General features: G+C 41.4%; 1 protein-coding gene and 1 long non-coding RNA gene across 3 annotated transcripts in view; one reads left to right on the top strand and one right to left on the bottom strand.

Annotated features, from left to right (window-relative positions):
• The window catches only part of PLEKHA6 (pleckstrin homology domain containing A6), a 243,471-nt gene that overhangs the window by 109,758 nt on the left and 112,560 nt on the right, over positions 1-21,153 (top strand). The gene's annotated exons all lie outside the window — the stretch shown is intronic.
• Positions 8,898-20,386, bottom strand: LOC103099402 (uncharacterized). Its single transcript, XR_001627844.2, has 3 exons — positions 20,342-20,386; positions 14,597-14,645; positions 8,898-11,076 (listed from the first exon to the last, which is right to left on the bottom strand). It is a non-coding gene; the product is annotated as an uncharacterized LOC103099402 (long non-coding RNA).

The following is a 21,153-nucleotide window of genomic DNA, read 5'->3' as shown; positions in this document are numbered from 1 at the left end:
CTTGGAAGCTATGTGGCATAATGGAAAGATATGGACTGAAATCCTACTTCTCACACATTCTAGCTGTATGACTGGGCAAATCACTTAACTATTTTTGGCCTTGATTTCCTCACTTGTAAGACTGGATTTGACAACAAGGCTTTTGAGGGTTTCTTTCTAGTTTTAGATCTTCAATTCTATGAAGCTATGATCAAATCCCACCTCTGATGCCTGTTAGCTGTGTGACTTCAGGCAAATAATTTCAATTCCTGGGCCTCCATTTTGTTAAACTCTAAAATGTGTGTGTCTATGTGTGTCTGTGTGGGGAGAAGAAACATTTGGCTGGAGATTTACAAGTTAATAGAGAGTCTGTATATATACAGATGTATAGATATATTTATATATACATGCATATGTATGTATACATAAATGTATATTTTACATTGACACACATACATATGCATTTTACTACCCTTCATACTCGCCATTTTGTCAGTGTGGGAATTCTTTGCATTGCCACAGCCCTCTGTCTCTCTTCTCAGGAGATGGTCTTCAGAAGCTGCTGTAATTGAAAGATTTGACAGCCAAACCATCTAGGAATTTCTTCACAGAGATGGGCTGGTCCTTCAATGGCAGTCAAATTGTCAGTCACCAGCCCATACTTGAAGCCTCTTGATAGAACTTGCCAAAGCTGGTATTTCAAGTAGCATAGCCTTTGACCACCCAGAGATACCTCCACACAATGGGGACCATTAAAATCAGACTTGGTTCTTTTTTCCAAAAAAGCAATAGAACTTTAGAAAAGCATGTACAGAAATCAGAAAGAGGCAGAGAGAACAGATGGGCAAGATAAAGTAGTGGATACAGAGTTAGACATGGGTTCAAATCTTGACTCTTCCACTTGCTTTGTGATTCTGGACTTCACAACTTTGGCAACCTCCACTTTCCCATTTGTAAAATAAGGGAGAGGACCAGGTGATCTCTGATGCCCTTCCCAACTTTATGTCTATGATCCTGTGACCCATAATCCTTACCATTGTTTTATAAAGCCTAGTGTTATTTTATTTTATTTTTATCCTAGTGTTATTAAAAAAGATTTAAATAATTCAATGTTATTGGTCTATTTGAGTCCCCAATTCTTTTTTGTATTTGTGTTTTCTGAACATGTTAAGAGCTTTACTCTGTTATTTTTGAAAATTAAATGGGATTATTGATCTTGAGTTAGAAGGGATTTCAGAGGCCATCTATCTATCTAATATCTTATCGCTGTTCATTTTTAAGGGGAAGCAAGGCTTCAATCTTTATATCCAAGGCTTGGCTTCTTCCTACCTAATACCAGTTTTATAATGAGCAAACATAGCAATGGGAAAAAAAAAACCCATTTATCCAAACTGGTAGCAAAACAGAAATGAGAGAAAAGGTTCTTGGGAGAATATATACCAAACAATAAAGAGTGAAGGAGCTCTCCCATTTGGGAGTAAGGTAATGACTCAACCAAGAAAATGTTTTTTATCTCACCCAAGGAAAAGTCTCCCAAAGTCTCTAGTGTAGCAAGCTGAGGATAGGGGCACAATGGAGGTGGTCAGCTTCTCTCATGTTGGCTTCTTCCCAGAGTCTTTTTCTTCAGTAACCAGAAGTAGAGCTGGCATCTTCCATCTCCTCTCTCAAAGCTGGAAGCCAGAAATACTCAGAGTCCAAAGAGACCTGAAGAGACTCAAAGACTAAAGAAAGCTGAAAAAGGCTGGAGCACTCTTGATCTTCCCAACTCTGTTCCACCCACCTCTCCAAGGACCATTATCTCCACCCATAAGGAAAGAGTCTCATATTTTGGACTGAGGATAGATATATAGTTTGAGGTAGAGACTGACATATTTATATATGAGTTTATATACGTGTGTATATACATACATACAGATGGGTGGGTGTGTATGTCTATATCATTACACATGTATACACATGTATATTTATGTGTATACACACTTATGTACACATAGATGCATGTATACACGTACATATACACATGACTTTAGCTAGCCAGACACCACCAGATTGAGGCCAAAGGGACTGGTGACTGTAGCCAATTTCTGTCTTTTACCTGCTGTCTTGGTTTAACCTGGATTAATTGATCTGAAATTGCCCTTCTCCATGGGGGAACTAGAGGCTTCAAACCTCTCCCCTTATAGATTGGAGGCACAATTTGGTTTGGGATTCTATTCTTAGGGGTCCTCCTCAGCAGGAAAGGGAAAGGTTGACATTTGGGGAAATAAAAAAAGGTTTCCAAAGTCCATAAATGATTCAAGAATGGAATTAGTAGTTTTAATCTCCCACAGAAGGGGAATGCTAAGCAAGAAAGACTCACAAAGTGATCCAAATCAGTTCTGAGAGGCTAGCGCACAAGCCTCATTGGGACATTTGGGGCATGGCTGCTTATTAGCTCTTTTATGCTTTACTTTAACTAAATACAGCCTGATGGGTGCCGAGTAGGCTCTTTTCTTCCTGGTGGGGTAACTCTTTCCTTCTCAAGTGTTGATTCTACCACCACGACTATTTTCGTAGCCATTACCCTGGAAAGCAGATACCAATATGTGGAGAAGGGCAACTAGATGGCTCAGTGGATTGAGAGTTAGGCCTGGAGAAGGGAGGTCCTGGGCTCAAATCTGGCCCCAGATACTTCTAGCTCTGTGACCCAGGGCAAGCCATTTAGCGCTTTTTTTTTTGGCCTTAATTCACTAGATTAGGAAATGGCAAACCACTCCACTATCTTTGCTAAGAAAATTCCATACAAAGAGATGAACACAACTTAATGACTGAACAACAAAAACATATATGTATGCTTGTATACATGTATATATATAAATATATATAATTCTAGTAGGAGTATACTATTGTAATATTTCTGACTAGAGGCAGCTAGATGGCACAATGGATAGAGAACTAGGTTTAGAGAGAGCAAGACCTTAGTTCAAATCCAACCTCTGATATTTACTAGCTGTGTGACTCTGGGCTAGTTATTTCCCTCTGTTTGTCTCATTTTTCTTATCTGTAAAATGAGGATAATAATATCCCCTACCTCCCAGGGTTCTTGTGAGATTCAAATGAGTTAACATTTGTTAAGTGCAGAGGATACAGCTCAGTGGATAGGGAGCTAGGCCTGGATACAGGAGGTCTTGAGTTCAAATGTGACCTCAAACATGCCCTAGCTGCTCCAATTGCCTGGACCTTTTCATTCTTTTGTCTTGGAACCAATATTTAGTATTGATTCTAACACAGGTCAGGGTTTAAAAATATATATTAATACTTTATATATATAAATATATTTGTTGCACGGCACATAGTATGTGTATAAGAAATGCTTGTTTCCTTCTTTCTTGATGCCACTTAATTTAAGTATTTCCATATTGTATAATTCAAGAGAACAAACATTTATTGAGCAAAACCTTATGGCAGAGGCTAATTGTTGTTTTGGCAGTAGTATGTGGCATGAAGAGATGAGGGGAGTGGCTGAGGAGTGGGTGGGTTGGGGGTGGGCTCGATCAAGAAATCAGTATTGTGCCACTCAGTGAAGGGTTAATCTACATTTCCTTTCCCTTACAATTTCTGGATATTTTCAGGCTTTAAGATTTCTAAAGCACTTTTCTCTCCACCTATGAAGTTGATAGTCAAAGTATTATTATCCCCATTTTACATCAAGGCCAAGTAATTTGCCCAGTGTCACACAATGTCAGGCACAATATCTGATAGGAACTGTGGGCTCCTGATTCCAAGTCACGTACACTTTCCATCCTATCATCCTTTGCTGCTACCAAAAAGAAAGAGTTGGTTAAGGGACTAAGGCGCAGTTAGACTGACCAGATAACTAGCCTACATTACTTCCTATCCCTTTATTAGAAAGGGCGTTGCTTCCTCCCTCTCCCACTCCTAATCCCAACTGTTTTCCTGGGAGAGAGCAGGTACAGGGGCTAGCCTGTGAGGCCATGTTCTGCTCCCTGGAAGAGAGGAGATGGCTGATCTGCTGAACTCACGAAAGTTTTGGAAACCATCATTCTGGTGGGAGAAGGTAGGGTGTGGCTTCAGAAGATGACAGGTAGACAGATATGACAAGGTCTGTATAATTGATGGCTAGAAGACTGGAAGGTAAGGATAAAGATCAGCCTAACTACTTGGAAAGGACATTTTCCTTGTTTTAAAAAATTGTTCAGAAAAGCAAACCTCCCAGTGTTCAAGAAATGCCTGTAGATTTGATCATCTTCTTGGATAATAGGTTTTTTTTTTTTAAACTCTTACTTTCCATTTTAGAATAAATACTGTATATTGGTGCCAAGGTAAAAGAGCTGTAAGAGCAAGGCAATTGGGATTAAGTGACTTGTCCAGGGTCACACAGCTAGAAAGTGGCTGAGACTAGGTTTTGAACCCAGGACTTCTCATCTCTAGACCTGACTCTCAATCCACTGAGTCACCTAGCTGCCGTTTGGATAATAGGTTCTATGTCTCTTATGTCCTAATGTCAGGGGAGTCTGTCCTGCTACAGTCAAAACAACAGCAAAAGAAAACAAACAATAAAACCTTATTTTTCCCAGCTGTAGCTTCCAGAATTCTCTTCCATCTTTAATGTGAAGCTTAATTCAGTTTTTCCAACCTGATGACTCAAAACTCTGAACCAGAGGAGGCAGAGTAGAGATGGGTAGACTGCAGTCACTCAGATCTCATTGGAGTTCAGGCCTTCCTCTGATGTCCTCTCCCCCACTCCCTTTCTTTTTGGGAGCCTCTCTCCAGCAGCCATTTCCTGACTTGTGTTTGCCCTTTTTTTCCTCCATTCATATGGAGACATTCAAGGCAGAAAGAGGTCTACCCATTGTACAGATGCTGTATGTCAAGTTAACTGGTATTTCTTAAGCACTTATATGTCAGGTACTGCCCTAAGCATTGGGAATATATGTAGAAGCAAAAAGAATTCAATTCCTGCCCTCAAGTAGCTTACATTTTAATGTGAAAAGATACTCATAAAAGGAGCTAAAAAGAGTATGGAGAGTCAAGAATGGGGATCTAGAGAGAGAGAGATGAAAGAGTAAACCTATATGGTCTGGGGATCCTTCCTTAAAATGGAGATTTTCAGGGGTAGGGGGGAATAGCTACTCAGAAGAAGGGGCCCCATGTGGAAGGATCCCCCAGGTTAAAAAGGCTGCTGAAGAATAATGGGGAAAGAAATTTAGAGGAGAGTATGTATGGAGAGTGCACTGCATACCTTAAATCACTTTATAAACATCAGTTAGCACATGAAGAAACTGAGGCACAGAGTAATTAGGTGGCTTTCTGCAGTTCAGACAGCATACCTATAACCCAACATGAGAACCCAAGTCTTCTCATCGGATCTGGTGCTCCAGCTCTCAGACCACCCTGTCATTCATTGCCTGGTTTCTTCCTGCTTCCTTTACTGGTCTTTCCAGCAGCCAGAGTATTAACCTTGGCCCCTGACCAACACTGTCCTTTCTCAGCATTGCAACAATGGCCTTACCCACTTAGGACCCAGAGTGACTAGGCTCTGGGCTTTCCTCCTCTGAGCCTCCGGAGCCATGGAAACATTTTCCAGCCCCATTGCTGAGTGCCTCCCCTCCAGCTGCCTGGCATATGCCAAGCCTGGTGTTTCTTTTCAGAAGAGATCAGACAGGATTTACAGAGTGTAAAGTCATCATTCCAGGTTCTTTGGGCAAACAGTTTAGCCCCAGAGTTTTGATGGAATGTGTTTCTCTTGATTATCCCAGGTTCCAAGGGGCATTCAACATAGGCAGGGCCTTGCATAATGAGTACTCATTGATTCATTCCATGGGAAGTGATCCATGTATATGTGGAGGGGAGGAGGGGACCTGCCTTGATCACACCTTCCCGGGGAAGGAATGACCTGGACTTCTGGGGAAGTGCCCAGTCTGCTTTGGGGAGGTCATTCCATCTTTGGTACAGCATCAAGAGCCCCCGCCTGGAGGAAATTCCAGAGGAAAGGCCAAATTGAGAGGTTGCTGATTGGTTTCCAGGATGAAAGTCGGCAAGGAGTCTTCCAACCTCTCCAGGGGTGCATAGCTAGTATCTCAGATACCTCATTTTCTCTGTGAATGGTGAGTCTATTCTAAGCGGAACCTGTCCAAGAGTGCTTTAACACCTCTAGGGCAGGCTGTGGGCCCCGCTGACTGTATCTAGGCTTCAATTCCTTCTTAGAAGTGATGAACAAAATGATGTGATAATAACACAATTATAAAGCCTTCATCTTTATCAAGCACTTCTCCACTTCCATGGTAAGGAGATGGGGGAGAGAGAATGAGGAGACCCCTTCTCTTTGGTCTAAGACTTCTTCCTTTATGAATTTCTATGCCTCAATGAAGAATCTGGCCTCAGACACTTATTAGTTGTGTGACCCTGGGCAAGTCACTTGACCCTACTTGTCTCAGTTTCCTCATCTTTAAAATGAGCTGGAGAATGAAATGGTAAACCACCCTGATATCTTTGCCAAGACACCCCAACTGGGATCACCGAGAGTCAGACATACCTGAAACAACTGAACAACAATGCCTCTGATACCTAGATTCAGGCAGGCTCTTGACCTTCGTGATGTCTGAGCCAGTGTCCTCCAACACATTTGAGACTTATCCCATCACCTCCCAGGACCTCAGTTTCCTTTCCTGTAAAATAAGGGAGTTAGATCTTACTATAAAATCTTCTGCACATCTATTATCATTGATAACTACCTTGTCCTTGTCTTCTGCTGCTGCCACAAACCCTGACTGTTATCACTCTATCAGTCATCCCCTCTTCTCCATCTCCTTTTCTGTCAACTCATAATTCACTTAAAAAAAAAAACAACACCTTCACTGTCTGTCTCAGAATCAATACTAAATATCAGTTCCAAGGCAGAATTGTGGCAAGAGCTAGACAACTAGAGTCTTACAAGATATTTGCCCAGGGTCACACAAATTTGAACCCAAGACCTCCTGTTTCCAGGCCTGGCTCTCTATCCACTGAGCCATTTAGTTACCCCCATACTTCATAGTTATATTGAGCCTTAGGGTACATGTGTTTTACTCACAACAACCTCATGATATAGGTAATATAATTGCCACCACCCCCATTTTACAGATGAAGTAACTCAAGCTCAGACAATGACCATCAGTGACTTGCTGAGGGTCACAGGACCAGTAAGTGTCAGAGCCAGGACCATGTATGAATTAAGGTTTCTCTTGAGTCCAAATTCAGTCTTATCTCTTCTCTGCATACCACCAAGGCCCCAGAATCTTTTTCTAACTGCCTTATTTATAAAGGAGAAGAATAGTTGATGAAATATTATGAATAGGACTACAGGTAATTAAAATCACTAATGCAAAATTAAACTGTCGACCCAGGCTTTGTGTCCCCTAAACTAGTTAAACTATTTATTCTCCAGATAAAGCTCCATCTGCCATATTCCCTGGGGCAAGAACTGGGCATTCCAGTGTGTTGTTCCTGCCTGGGCCCAAATTGAGAACACTCCCCTTGCACCTAACCTGGACCCAAATCAAATCACTGTGGACAGAGCTCATTTGATTATTTTACAAAGCCCAGGCTCCTGTCTGGTCAATCCAGTAGCTTCCTGGCTGATGGCAGATCTTTTTGTGTTTTGTCCACAGATTCCTATGTAATCAGGATCAGGTAGGCCCCCCCTCTATTCCTCAAGGCAATACAGAATCATTCAAGTACAGGAGTTGGTGAAATGGTTAGATCTAGCTTTAGGGAAAGTAACTGGTATCTGTGTGTTGGGTGACTTGGAGTCAGGAGAGAGTTGAGATAGAGAAACTACTGCAGTAGTTCAGAAAGTGATGAGAGCCTGAGCCAGGTGGTGGTTCTGGGAGTGAGGATACAATAAGTGGGGTGGGGGAGAGAAAGGAGTCAAGGATGACACTGAGGTCATGAGCTTCTGTGACTTGATGGTAGTGATAGGGAGATTCAAAAGACGGGCTGGTTGGGAAGATAATAGTGAATTCCATTTTGAGCATGTTGAGTTGAGATGCCTACAAATCAACAAGTCAAGTCAAAAAGCGTTTAATAGGTGACTATAGTGTACCAGACACTTGGCTAAGCATCAGAGATAAAAACGACAAAAATCACAAACATAGCCCTTGTCCTCAAGGATCTCACTGTCTCATGGAAGAAACTACATGCAAATAATTATATACAAAGAATATAGATACCAGGATAAATTGGCCCTAATCACAGAAGGAAGGCACCAGCATTAAAAGATATCCAGTTAGATATATTGGGGCTGAAGCTCAGAGAGAAACTAGGGCTAGAAAGAAACTCCATAAAATTCATAAAGGAACTTACTTCCTTAAAAGATTCCATATTTCTTCTTTCCTTCCTATAGACACTGAACTTCCTACCCCCTTAAAGATTATGTGCCTCTACCACCCAGACAGGAGATAGCTCTCAGGTCTGCTCCAGAGTTATATTTCTAATCAGAGGAGCAAACAACAGGGATCCTGGGGAGCTCATCTATTTCTTTGCTCATTCTATAATTTAAAAAATGTATAAATTTTATTTTATTTTCTGTTCTGAATCCTCTTATAGTTGCCCCTTCATAATTTCTTAAAGCACAATAGTGTTCTATCACATTCCTATATATTATAACTTGTTCAGTCATTTTTCCACTTGATGGGCACCCTCTCAATTTACAGTTCTTTGCCACAACAAAAAGAGGTATAAATTTCTTTGTAGATATGGGTTCTTTTCTTCTTTCTTTGATCTCCTTGAGTGATATTGCTGAGTCAAAGGGTATGCCTAACTTAATAGCTTTTTGGACATATTTCCAAAATACTTTCCAGAATGTTTGGAGTAGTTCACAACTTTACTAGTAGTACATTAGTGTACCTATTTTCCCATAACCCCTCTGATATTCGTAATTTTCTTTTTTTGTTATTATATATATACTGATTAGTATGAGATGGTATCTTAGAGTTGTTTTAATTTGCATTACTACAATTATTAGGAATTTAGAATATTTTTGGATTCTTCCCACTAAAAAAATAAATTCTTATCCTTTGGTAACTTATCAATTAGCCAGTGACTCTTATTCTTGTCAATTTGACTCAGTTCCCTATATATCTTAGAAATGAGACCTTTATCAGAGACATTGGCTGCAAATATTTCCCCTCTCCATATTTCTTGCTTTTCTTCTACTTTTAGCTGCATTATTTTTATTGTATAACTCTTTTTTAACATTATGTAATCAAAATGATTCATTTGACCTCTTATGTATCTCTTTATCTCTTGTTTGGTTCATGAATTCTCTTATCCATGGATCTGATATGCAATTTCTTTCATGCTCTACTAATTTGTTTATGATGTCACCCTCTATACCCAATTTGAATTTATCTTAGTGTACAGTGTGAGATATTGGTCTATACCTAGTTTCTATCAGACTTCTCTTCAGTTTTCCCAACAGTTTTGTTGAGCAGCGAGTTCTTGCCCCAATAGCTGGAATCTTTGGGTTTGTCAAACACTAGATTACATATTCATTTGCTCTGTATATCGTGTAGCTAATCTGTTCCACTGATCAACTTTTCTATTTCTTACCCAGTAACAAACTGTTTTTGACAATTACAGCTTTGTAGTATAATTTGAGATCTATAACTACTAGGTCCCTTTCCTTCCCATTTAGTTTCATTGATTCCCTTGACATCTTTGACCTTTTGTTCCTTTGAATACATTTGGTTGTTTTTTTTTTCTAGTTCTACAAAGTAAATCTTAGATAGTTTGATTGGTATGGCACGAAGAGGAAAATTAATTTAGGCAGTATTGTCATTTGTATTATATTGGTTCATTCTACCCAGGCCTTACTTATTCTGTCTTGGGTTGATGTTTTTGACTCTGGTGGTGAAAGGTTATTGGTGGAGGGGAGAAGTCTTCCTGCTTATTTCTGTTTATAGTAGAAACACTGGTTCAGGGTTTCATTATTTGCACAGCAACCCTACATTATGAATTTGGATAACTATAGGGAAAATAGAACATAATCTCAAGAGATTTAGGGCAGAAATTGTTCTTTGTGTACTTTTGAGGGAAGAAGGGAAAGGAAAGGGAGTAAGGACTTAAATCCCTCCAAATTAGTCAGTCAAAATTTTATGGATTTGTCCAGCCAGTTTGTCAGAGGTAACTCCACCCTGCCACAAGTCTATTTATTCCTCAGGGCAGTCCCTGGAGGGCTAGCCTGTTTCCACTTGCCTCAGTTAGAGCCAATATAGAGGGAGAGTCATTTGCCATGGCTAGCTCAACTCAAACAATGAAAACATTCCTATGAAATGGTCCATAGTCAGCAGGTACTTATTTGTTCTCCAGAGATGACCCCAGCCATACCCTACTCCCACCCCCATGTGGTCCCCTTCTGGTTGCCATCTTCCTTATCTCTCTTTTACTTCATTCTCCTTGAGGCCATCCCATTTGGGAAATTCTCACTAGGCTCAGAATGGGACCAGGAAAGCAAGGACTAAAAATTCTCACTCTGATATGCCTTGTAAACAATGAATACTTCTCGATAGCATTCTGTAAAATGAGTTCATTCAAGACCCATCAGAGGTCAAAGAGCAGGAACAAAACTTTGTCCAACATGAATTATTTGGGTATGTAGCAGCATTTATGCTTTTGATTAGATCTTATTCTTGCTTTCTGTTGGGAAATCTTCTGTAGCTTGATGGGGACTGTGGGTGGCTCCAAGAATGAACAATTACATCTGGTCTATTCCATTGTTTATTTTTCTCTCTCTTTCTTCCTGTCAAGACAGTCACCAGCTGGGTTTGGCTTGTGCTGAGTGTGAATTAAATGCATTGTCTTAGGGGGAAAACAGTCAGTTGTTGAGGTAGGAATAGACTGAGTCCTGAAAGTCAGGGTATGGGGAACTTCTGGCACATATTTTTTAAACTTCCTTCTCTCCTGCTTCTCTGAGATCTTCTTATCCTTCTCCAGTGGGGTCTGGTGTCTTCATATCACTTTGTGAACATTAGGCACATCATAAAATCTTTTTGAGCCTCAGAACCCCCAAGTAGGATATTGGAGAGACTTTCCCATTCTCCTGATGATCCTTCTGGCCTAATGGGAAGATTAAGTGTGGTAAGAGACATGGAAGGACTTTGAACTTTTAGGAGAAAAGGTAATAAAAAGCTATTGTCCTCTATTCATTATTACTGTTTTAATTGCTCTGATTAATCTTGTCGTTAAAACGTAAAAATAGATTATAACAATCTATTACTGGGATAGAAATCTATTAGAGCTTTTATAATAGTCTAGGGGTTCTGCCCTCTGAACTAACATTGACAGAAAACTAAATCTGTCATTTCTTACAATACCCTGCTGGTGGATAGAAAATGACTCCCAGCTTGAAGTTGAAGCATTATTAGTGGTGAGGCTGTCCCACTCATAAACTTAACTCTCCTGCATAGAAGGCAGGTTTTGAAGGGGAACTGGAGCAGAACACTCTCGATTTAATCTTCCACTTTTGTATTTGTCTCCCACCCATGCTGGTGCCACTCTTTCTGCAGCTAGATGTGCAGATAGTCTGTAAAATGGGTTTATTTGAAACCCAACACATGGTCTTTGTAAAGGAAAACTGTTCTCAGAATTCCTTACTGATGCAGAACTAAGATGAATAAATGAATGAATGAATGATTTAGAAAAGCATTTATTAAGGGCTGTTCACTGCTAAGAACTGAGAATACAAAAATTAAAAGGGAGATAGCTCTTACCCTCAAGGAACATATTTTTGAAAAGGTGGAGATTATGAATAAAGGAGAATGGTGTGGTCAAGGAAAGGATTTTGCCTGAGTCTGAGGAATCAAGGGGATATTGGATTGATTGAAAGCAAGGGAGGGTGGTGCTGGAGAAGACCTCATTGTTAAAATTTTCAGAGGGAGCATTTATATCTCAGAAATCAGTAAACCAAATCAGGGTTTAATTTATTGTTTTGTTGATTATTTGGATTTAAGGAAACAATAGAGAAAATGTTAACAATGCAGATTAAATGTGTAAGTATGCCCTATGTCAGTGCTGGTGAACTTTTTAGAGACCAAGTGCCCAAACTGCAACCCTCATATCGCATGTGAGCCCCACCTTGCCTTACTCCAGACAAGAGAGGGAGGAAGCCCTTCTATTGAACTACTGAGCAGAGGGCTGGGTTGTGTGAGAAATGTCCTCAGGTTTGTAGAGAGGAGGAGGGGAGCAGTCCCCTCCAGCATACTCCATCAGGCACCTCAGAGGTTTGCCAAAATGGTCCTATGTGCATTTTTTTAAAGAGAACTGATTCTTGAATATTTACCAGCAAACCCCTGTCTATAGGACAGCCCATGGATATGACCTTTCCAAAAGTAATAATATTATTGATTTTATTACTCTGACCAGAGCAAGAGATAGTTACAGCAGTTCAGATGGCAAGGTGACCTATGTAGATGATTGGATAAGAGGTATAGAGAAGACTGGTGTAGTCTGGTCTGGGACAGACTACATATAATAGACTAAGAAAGCTTAAAATCACTCAGTTGTTGATCAAGAAAGATTAGCTCCAGGGCAGGAGTGCAAACTGGACAAAGAGAGACCTTTCTCCAAGGAGCCAAGAGAAGAAGATCTATCCTATCAAAGCAATGTAGAGTTGCATTTGTTAGGAATGGTTGGGATTTGTCTGGAGTATGAGGAATGGATGAGATGTATTATCATAGTCCTTCCCAGCTCTAGGGTTCTTTGAATCCTCTGCTCAAATACTGAGAGAATTATAGAGGGGGGTTAAAGGCTTCACTGGGGGTGTCAAAGGTTAGGATCTGGACTAGTAGCTTCTGATCTTGGGATGGTTCTGCTGATAACTTCTAAGGAGGAGGCCCAACTATGAGACTCTGCTAGACCTTATCTTATCCCTCCCCAGACTCAACTGTGGTGAAGGATATTTCAATAAGGGACCCAGTTTAGAGCTGAGGTAAGCCCCATTTTTGATCTACTGTTTACTAGCATTATGTTTTTATTATTACTATGTTTATATCATGCTTTTAAAAATTCTTTTTCTAAATTTGATTTTCTTAAATTTTTTCTACATTTTCTGTTCTGAGATGTTTCCTTCCCTCCATCCATTTGAGATTTCCAGATATATATATATATATATATATATATATATATATATATTTAGAGAGAGAGAGAGAGAGAGAGAGCAGTAAGAGCTAACCATTCTATGCATACTTCTATTAGTTCTCTAGAAATAGATAGCATCTTCCTTCATATGTCCTTCTTAGTTGATTTGAATGTTCATATTACTCAGATACCTTGGCCATTTCACAGTTACTCTTTGAATAATATTTCTATTACTGTATACACCCTTCTCTTGGTTTTGCTTGTTTTACTTTTTATTATTTTATGTATATCGTGCTTTTTATTTTTCTAAAATGCCTTCCCAACTTTTAAACTTAAATCAGTTATTAAGCATATGATAGCTACTGTGTCAAATACTGGGGATATAAATACAAGCAAAAAGAAAGTTCCTGGCCTCAAGGAGCTTACATTCTTGTGGAGGAAGTTCATTCATAAAGGGCATGGAGTTGAAAGGAAAACCAAGCCCCTGTAAGAAAGTGGAAAAGTAGGGACAATTTAGTGATTTAGTAGATAGAGAGTCTGACCTACAGATGGGAAGTCCTGGATTCAAATGTGACCTCAGACACTTCCTAGCTGTATGATCCTGGGCAAGTCCCTTAACCCCTTTCTCCTTGTCCTTACTGTTCTTCTGCCTTGGAACCAATACATGATATTGATTCTAAGACAAAAGATAAGGATAAAAAAGCAGAAAAGTCTAGAGAGTGATTTAAACTAGGAATGAAGTGATCATGGTTGGGATGACTCATGAAATCGCTTCTTTATTTTTTTAGATTGAAAAATTTTATTTAAGAAATTAATTTAGAATATTTTCCCATGGTTCCATGATTCATGTTCTTTCCCCTTCTCCTACCTTCCCCCATAACCAACAAGCAATTCCACTGGATTTTACATGTGTCATTGATCAAGACCTATTTCTATATTGTTGATATTTGCACTAGAGTGATTGTTTAGAGTCTACATCCCCAATCATATCTCCATCAAACCATGTGATCAATCATATGTTTTTATTCTGTTTCTACTATGAATTAGCTTCTTGACTAAGGAGACACCAGTTAGAAGAGAAGCATTGAAAGTGAAGTATTCACAGTAAACAATTCAACAAAAATCCCTGTGTTTCTCTGCAGGTCAAATATTACTTTCCCCATTATACAGATGAGAAAACTGAGGTCCAGAGAGGTTTAATCACCTTGCCCCAAGCCACAACTAAAACCCAGACCTCCCTATCCTGGATTCCTCTCACAGTATCATGTGATCACTTTTGTGATTCTGTCTCAGCAGAGCTGATTGAGGCAGCTAGGTGTCAAAGCTACTTTGACCATTTAAGGTTCATCACTGGACTTAACCTGATTTACCCACTGATAGAAACCTGGAAGTCTAAACTTCCTTCAGCACCTTACAAACAGTAGAGACTTAATAAATTCTTGTTGAATTGAATTGAATGGGGGAAAGGAGTAAGGAAGAGGCCAATATCTTTTACACTTACCTCATGTCTCATTCTTTTTCCTCTGGGTTTTCTTTTCATACTGGACTCCCTGTCAAGGGTAGAACAAAAGAAAGTGGGTTAAAAATCACAATGGGAAGGATTGAGTTTACAAAACTGATAGAATTTGCCAGGTGGAAGCACTGGGAAATACTGGGGAACTGTGACTAAGGAAGGTTATGGAGTCTCAGAAGAGGAGAAGCTCCCCTCTGTCTGACTCGGGTTGGGTTAGGTACAGTTTTGACTGGAGGGTGGGGGTTTGGCTGGGATGACCTCAAACATGGAATCCACTTTCTCCTGATCCTCTGCTCTTCTATCCTGGCATTTAGAAGCATGGAGCCGGCTGGGGAGGATTGGGTACAACTAAGCTCCTATCCATCAACAACATAGCTTTCCAGATCCCTCTCCTGTGTGAATGAGTGTTGTCCCAGAGACTCGTGGGGCCAACTACCCCCTCAAACCTGGCTCAGGTTTCTTTCAAGGATAGAACAATTATTGCCTTGCCTCTGAACATAGCAACTGTTGCCCTTCATGTTTGGGATCAGGCGAGCCAGTCTTTTAGTGGATCAGACAAGGCCTTGCCTCTGGAGTCCTTGCAAACATTTTCTTTAATGGTCCAACAAATGAGGAAAATAGTCTTCAAAGATGCAACTCCTAAAGGATCATAGACTCTGGGCTGGAAGCGAGGACTTGAAATATCATCTTGTCCATCAATAAGTCAATCAAATATTTATTGAACACCTACTGTATGTAAGTCAGTATGATATATGCTATGAGGAATAATAATAACTTATATTTCTTTAGATCAAGTTAACTCAAGACAACAATCATTTCTTCCTCCCTTCCTTCCTTCCTTCCTTCCTTCCTTCCTTCCTTCCTTCCTTCCTTCCTTCCTTCCTTCCTTCCTTCCTTCCTTCCTTCCTTCCTTCCTTCCCTCCTTCTTTTCCTCCTTCCTTTCTTTCTTCTTTCCTCTCTCTCTGTCTTTCTTTTTTCTCTTTCCCTTACCTTTTGTCTTACAATCAATACTAAGTATCAGTCCCAAGGCAGAAGAGAAATAAGAGCTAAGTAATTGGGGTTAAGTGACTTGCCTAGTATCACATGGCTAGGGAGTACCCGAGGTAAGATTTGAACCCAGGACCTCTAGGACTAGCTCTCTATCCACTGAGCCACCTAACTGCCTCCCAACAATCATTTCTTAAGTTCTTACCATGAGCTAGGCACTGGGCTAAATACTAGGAATGCAAAGAAAGGCAAAAACACGGTCCCTGCCTTCTAGGGGATTACATTCTAATGGAAAAGACAACATGTAAAAAATGGGAAAGATAGTGGGTAAATCACAACTAGCTACATGCAGAAGAGGAAGGTAATCTCAAAGGGGGAGGAGGCACTAGCAGCTGAGAGAAGTATTATCTTAATTTTATAGATGAAGGAGTTAAGATGAGGTAAAATGACTTTTCCAGGATCACTCTGCTAGTAAGTAGGAAACTCAGTATTCTCAAGTTTTCAGAATCTGAATTCAGTGCTCCTTTAACAACACATTCTCTTCCCTCTGTGCTATTGAGGTAGACCATAGAGTTAAAGTGCCTAAGCTTCATGACCCTGGGCAAGTTAACTAACCCCATTTGCCTAGCTCCTGCCCTTCTATCTTAGAAGTGTTACTAGGACATAAAGCAAGGGCTTCAAAACAAAACAAGTACTGCCTTTGCAGATAATTGTATACCTTATCTTCCCTATTCTTCTTGAAGGAAGAGACCTCTTTGAAATTAATTTTCCTTTTCTGTAAAATGAAATTGAACTAAATGATTTTTAAAGGTCCATTCAGCTCTTAACCATTTAAGGTTGCTTGAATTAAACTTAATTCAACTTTTATTAAGCATATCCTACCAGCTAGGCACTGTGTTAATCACTAGGGATCCAAAGACAGAAAGAAAAACAGACCTTGTCCTCAAGGGGCTTTCATTCTCCTGGGAGATGAAACATGCAAACAGATAAGCAAATAGAGGATAATTTGAGGAGGGAGAGCTCACTCACAAGGAAGGAGATCAAGTAAGGATTTCTTTCTACTTTAACTATCTCAGGGCAGCTAGGTGGCTTAGTAGATAGAATACCAGGCCTGGAATCCAGAGGTTCTGAGTTCAAATGTGACCTCAGATACTTCCTAGCTGTGTGACCCTAGGCAAGTCACTTAACCTGCTTGCTTGGTCCTTGCCCTTCTGTCTTAGAATTGTTACTAAGAAGGTAAGGGCTTTAAAAAAAAAGACAAAGTCGAAGCAGGGGCATGAGTTAGGAGGCTATTTTGATACAAGTACAGAAGAGTTAGCTGTGAGGGCCTGATATAAAGTTGAGTTTTGGAGAGTTGAGAAACATTTTGGAGGCAGAATGGGCAAGAGTTGGCAATTATTTGGATATAGGAGGTGAGAGAGAAAGAAGAGTCAAGGATGATAATCTCCAGACTTTAAACCCAGGTGGCAGGAAGAAGTTGGTATCACTAAGAGAAATAGGAAAATTTGAAGGATGGGTGAATTAAAGGGAAAAACAGTAAGTTCCATTTTGGATATATTGAAGATACTTATAGGATGCTCAGGTGAAAATGGCTATCATCATAGTTGATAATGCAGGATGGTAGGTCAGGAGAGATTAGAACTGGGTATATTGATCTGGGAGCCATCTTTGAGGTTATTGAACCCAGAAGAATGCTGAAGTCACCAAGAAAATACAAAGAGAGGAGACCCAGGAAAAAAGCCCTTCCAGTCCCTCAAAGTTAGATGATGGATGATAACTGAGCAAAGGACACTAAGGAGAAATGTGTTCAGAGAGGTAGGAAGAGAACCAGGGAGAAAGCAATGCTATGGAAGTCAAGAGAGGGGACGTTGTTCTCTAGTGTCAAGCTGAAGCTGTCTGAGTAGATGAAGACAAAGAAGAGGCTTTTTTGTTTTTACATCAGCATTTCTGAATGTATTTCTCTTCCTTGTCCTCCTCCACAGGGAGCCTTTCCTTGTGATAAAAAAAACCCCCCCAACAATTAAGCAAAACCAACCCACATGTTGGCCACATCTTACAGTTTATGCAATATTTCACACCCCTAGTCCCCCATCTCTCTGACTAAAGGAGAGGTGCACTTCCTAATTTATTTGTAGAACCAAGGTTAGGCCATGAGATTTAGAAGCTAAGAGAACAACTACCTTGGAGAGAGGAGTTTCATTGCATGGGAAGTCAGATTGCCAGGGTTTGAGAGGTGAGTAGGAGGGAGGCAAGGAAACAGAGGCCATTAGTACAGATGACTTTGTTTCTAGAAGTTTAACTTTGAAAGGGAGGAGGAATTTTTAAGAATGGGGTAGGCAACAGGCAAGAAGCCTGAAGATAGGCAGGTGGAAGTCAAGAAAGGGAGAAGAATGATTGGACATTTCTGAAGGAGATGGGAGGTAGGTGAGGTGACGCTTTAGAATCAGAAAGACCTGAATTCAAATATGACCTCTGACTCTGAGTCTCCCTGCACTCTGTTCCTTATACCATGCTATTTTTAGAGATCCTGGTTGAAGTAGAGGGTTCATTTTTGAAAATAATGGGAGCTAAAGTTGGGAAGTTGAAGTGAGGTTAAATTAGAGAGCTTTGAATGCCAGGTTAAGAAGGAAAACTTTATCCATTAGGCTGTGGGAAGCTGGTGAAGATTTTTGACATAGAGAGTGATATAATGAAAACAGGATCCAGGAGGACTACACTGAAACTAGCATTTCTCAAACATTCTAGCCATGAGACACTATAAGGCTTGAATATATTGATGGAAGCCATAAATGGAATCTGGGACATGAAGAAGCAGTGTGGTCTGGTAGATTTGGCATTGGACCTGGAAACAGAAGGACCTAGGTTCAAGTTCTGCTTTATATACTTACTGGCTATGTACTTTTGAGGGAGTTCAAATCCCTGTCCTTACTCTCTCTGATGGAATAGAATTTTTTTTCAAATCCAAAGTCGATTCCAGAATTTCTCTTGATCATTCATTATAAATACTTCCTGGGATCTAACCTAATGGTGTACTGTTGTAATCACAATCTGTTTCCACCTGATCTGAATCCCAGTAGATGCAGAAGGACTGGACAATGCTTGACCTTTGAAGGGAGAGATCAGTCTCCTATTCCTACCCATAAGAACCCACAGATCTGTATTGATGTTGGTGGAAAGAAAGAGTATATACCAGTGTGCCATGCCAGACTGGCAGGACTGCCAGGCACATGATGGCGAAAAGTCCAGCACTAGTGTCAGCTGGCTGCCTGATATCACCAAGTCCAGTCCCATGAATACGTGTTTTAGGAAAGGTTTGGATCACATTGTTGAGAAGTGCCAACGACAGGCACTGACTCTTGTCTTCGCCCTAAAATGCGGTCTTCCCTCCCCTCTGGGTTTACCCCTTTGCAAAATGGACACTATCTCTTCAGTCTGGTCCCATTCCCATCTCCCAGGTTCTGGACCGGTAAACAGCTCAAAGCTTGTGAGATCAAAGGTCCTAACTAGGCTGAGAAAGAAGAACAAAACAGAATCTCAAGGAATAACTTTCGAAGGGGGCCTCAACTGTTTCTCAACCCTAGTCCTGGCCTGGCCTCAGCCTCTGACATCGGAGAGCATGGGCTGACAGGTGAGCTACTGGCTGGAGTCCTTCCTCCCCTCCTTCCCCTCTGAGCAGGCTCTCTCTCAGGTGTGTGTGGGGGGGCGATCCCGAATGAGCACCTTCCCTATCCCTCAGAGACTGCCTCCTGGCACTCTCTTTGGTCCACTGTCTTCCACCTATCATAGACAAGAGTGCGTGGAAAGATCCCAAAGAGTCCGCCGCTCCTCGAAGCCTGCTTCTCCAGAGCTGTGAATTCCTCCCACCCCGACTTCCGAGGGCGAGTGGAACATTCTATTTAAAGGGTGAAACAAAACAGGTGAGGGAGTGTACAGTGTAGGAAAGAGGAATGGGAGACCATAGGCAGAAGCAGGGAGAACACAGATGAGCCCACTTGGCCGCCGCGGGCCCCCCCACTTCTGTCATCTTCTTGGCAGTCCAGTGGTGGGCACTTTTCTCCCAATGCACTGAGCCCAGAATGGCACGACACCAGACCATAGTGCTTGCTTCCCTAGGGAGTCCAGGTAAGAGGACCCCCCCCCCCCCCCGCCTCTTTAGAAGAGAGCTCATTCTCTTCTGGGCGCTCCTCGGCTCCCATTCCCACCTTTCTGATGCCCCACTGACAGGCTAGGAAAAATGAGTGCCAGGAGATAAGGAGCCGGGCAGAAGCGGCTGCTTCCCTCTGCTCCTCCGCAAACAATAGAGACCTTTCCAGGAAGCTGGGGGGAGGGACCTGCCTGTAAGCGGATCCCTGGGTGGATGAGGTGTGTCGGGCGCTTGAACAGGTTTCCATGTCGCTAGTGGCCGATTAATTAGGCACCTACACGGTGCTCTCTGCTAATGACCACATCAGCTGGCCAGATGGCTGATAAAGGGGTGGGGGGGAGTAGCTTCCGTGCACTCCCTGACGATAGCTTGGAGGACAACTCTCTGGGCAGTGGCTCACTTAAGCCCAGAAAACATTAAGAACAAATCATTCTCTCCTTTGGGGAGGGATAGCAGAACGTTTTTGGATTAGGTTTAAGAGGTGGGGGGAAGGGGGAGAGGCGCGCAGGTGACTCCCCTTGCCCTCTTTCCCCAGGGATAGCGATAGGGTTGGGACCTGTGGTTTGGCGGTATAGGGAACTCCCAAATGAGGAAACTCCTACCAGTGCAGGTCAGCAGCTTCTCTGCAGTTTTGAGTTGCTTAGAAGATTGAGAGTTTAAATGATTGGCAGAGCATTACTCAGCCAATAAGGATTCAGGTCTTGGCTTTGAGGCTGACTCTCTAGCCAATGAGAGCCAAGCTGCCTCAGGGTTTTGCACCCCCCACCCCAAGCTATAATAAAAATGTGGCAGATTCTTCCCCCCAGTGCTACTAGGGACCCTACTTGGTTGATCCTGCCAGAAGCATGTGCTTGTCACAAATATTAAGCCATACTTATTTCACCAGATCAGAGTTTAAAGGACCAGGAACTCTTGAGACAATGAAGCCTGGGTTCTGTTTCCACCTCCACTCCCAACTTTCTTTCTTTTTCTTGTTTTAAACCCTTATCTTCTCTCTTAAAATTGATACTAAGTATCTGTTCCAAGGCAAAAGGGCCATAAGAGCTAGATAGTTAGGGTTAAGTGACTTGCCCAAGGTAACACAGCTAGGAAGTATTTGAGGCCAGATTTGAATCCTGAACTCCCATCTCCAAGCCTGGCTCTCTATAGATTGAGCCACCTAGCTGTCCCCACTACCAAATTTCTGTGGGCATCTTGAGAAAATCATTTAACTTTCTTGGGCCTCAGTTTCCTCATCTGTAAAATGTGGTCATATGGGAATCATTTCTACTGCTGAGGGGGTCAGTGAAGTGAATGAGATCAGGAATGTAACTATTTCTAGAGCTGTGTTAAAGCTTCCTAGGAGGAGCCAAATCAATTGGGTTTTTTCTAGGTCTCTGAACTCTCTGCTTCCCACCAGAACCCTACCCCAATG

Source organism: Monodelphis domestica, chromosome 2 (assembly GCF_027887165.1).
Source record: "Monodelphis domestica isolate mMonDom1 chromosome 2, mMonDom1.pri, whole genome shotgun sequence".
In the NCBI taxonomy this organism is placed as follows: domain Eukaryota; kingdom Metazoa; phylum Chordata; class Mammalia; order Didelphimorphia; family Didelphidae; genus Monodelphis; species Monodelphis domestica.
The sequence above is the reverse complement of the archived record's forward strand: the minus strand, read 5'-3'. Positions and strand labels throughout refer to the sequence as shown.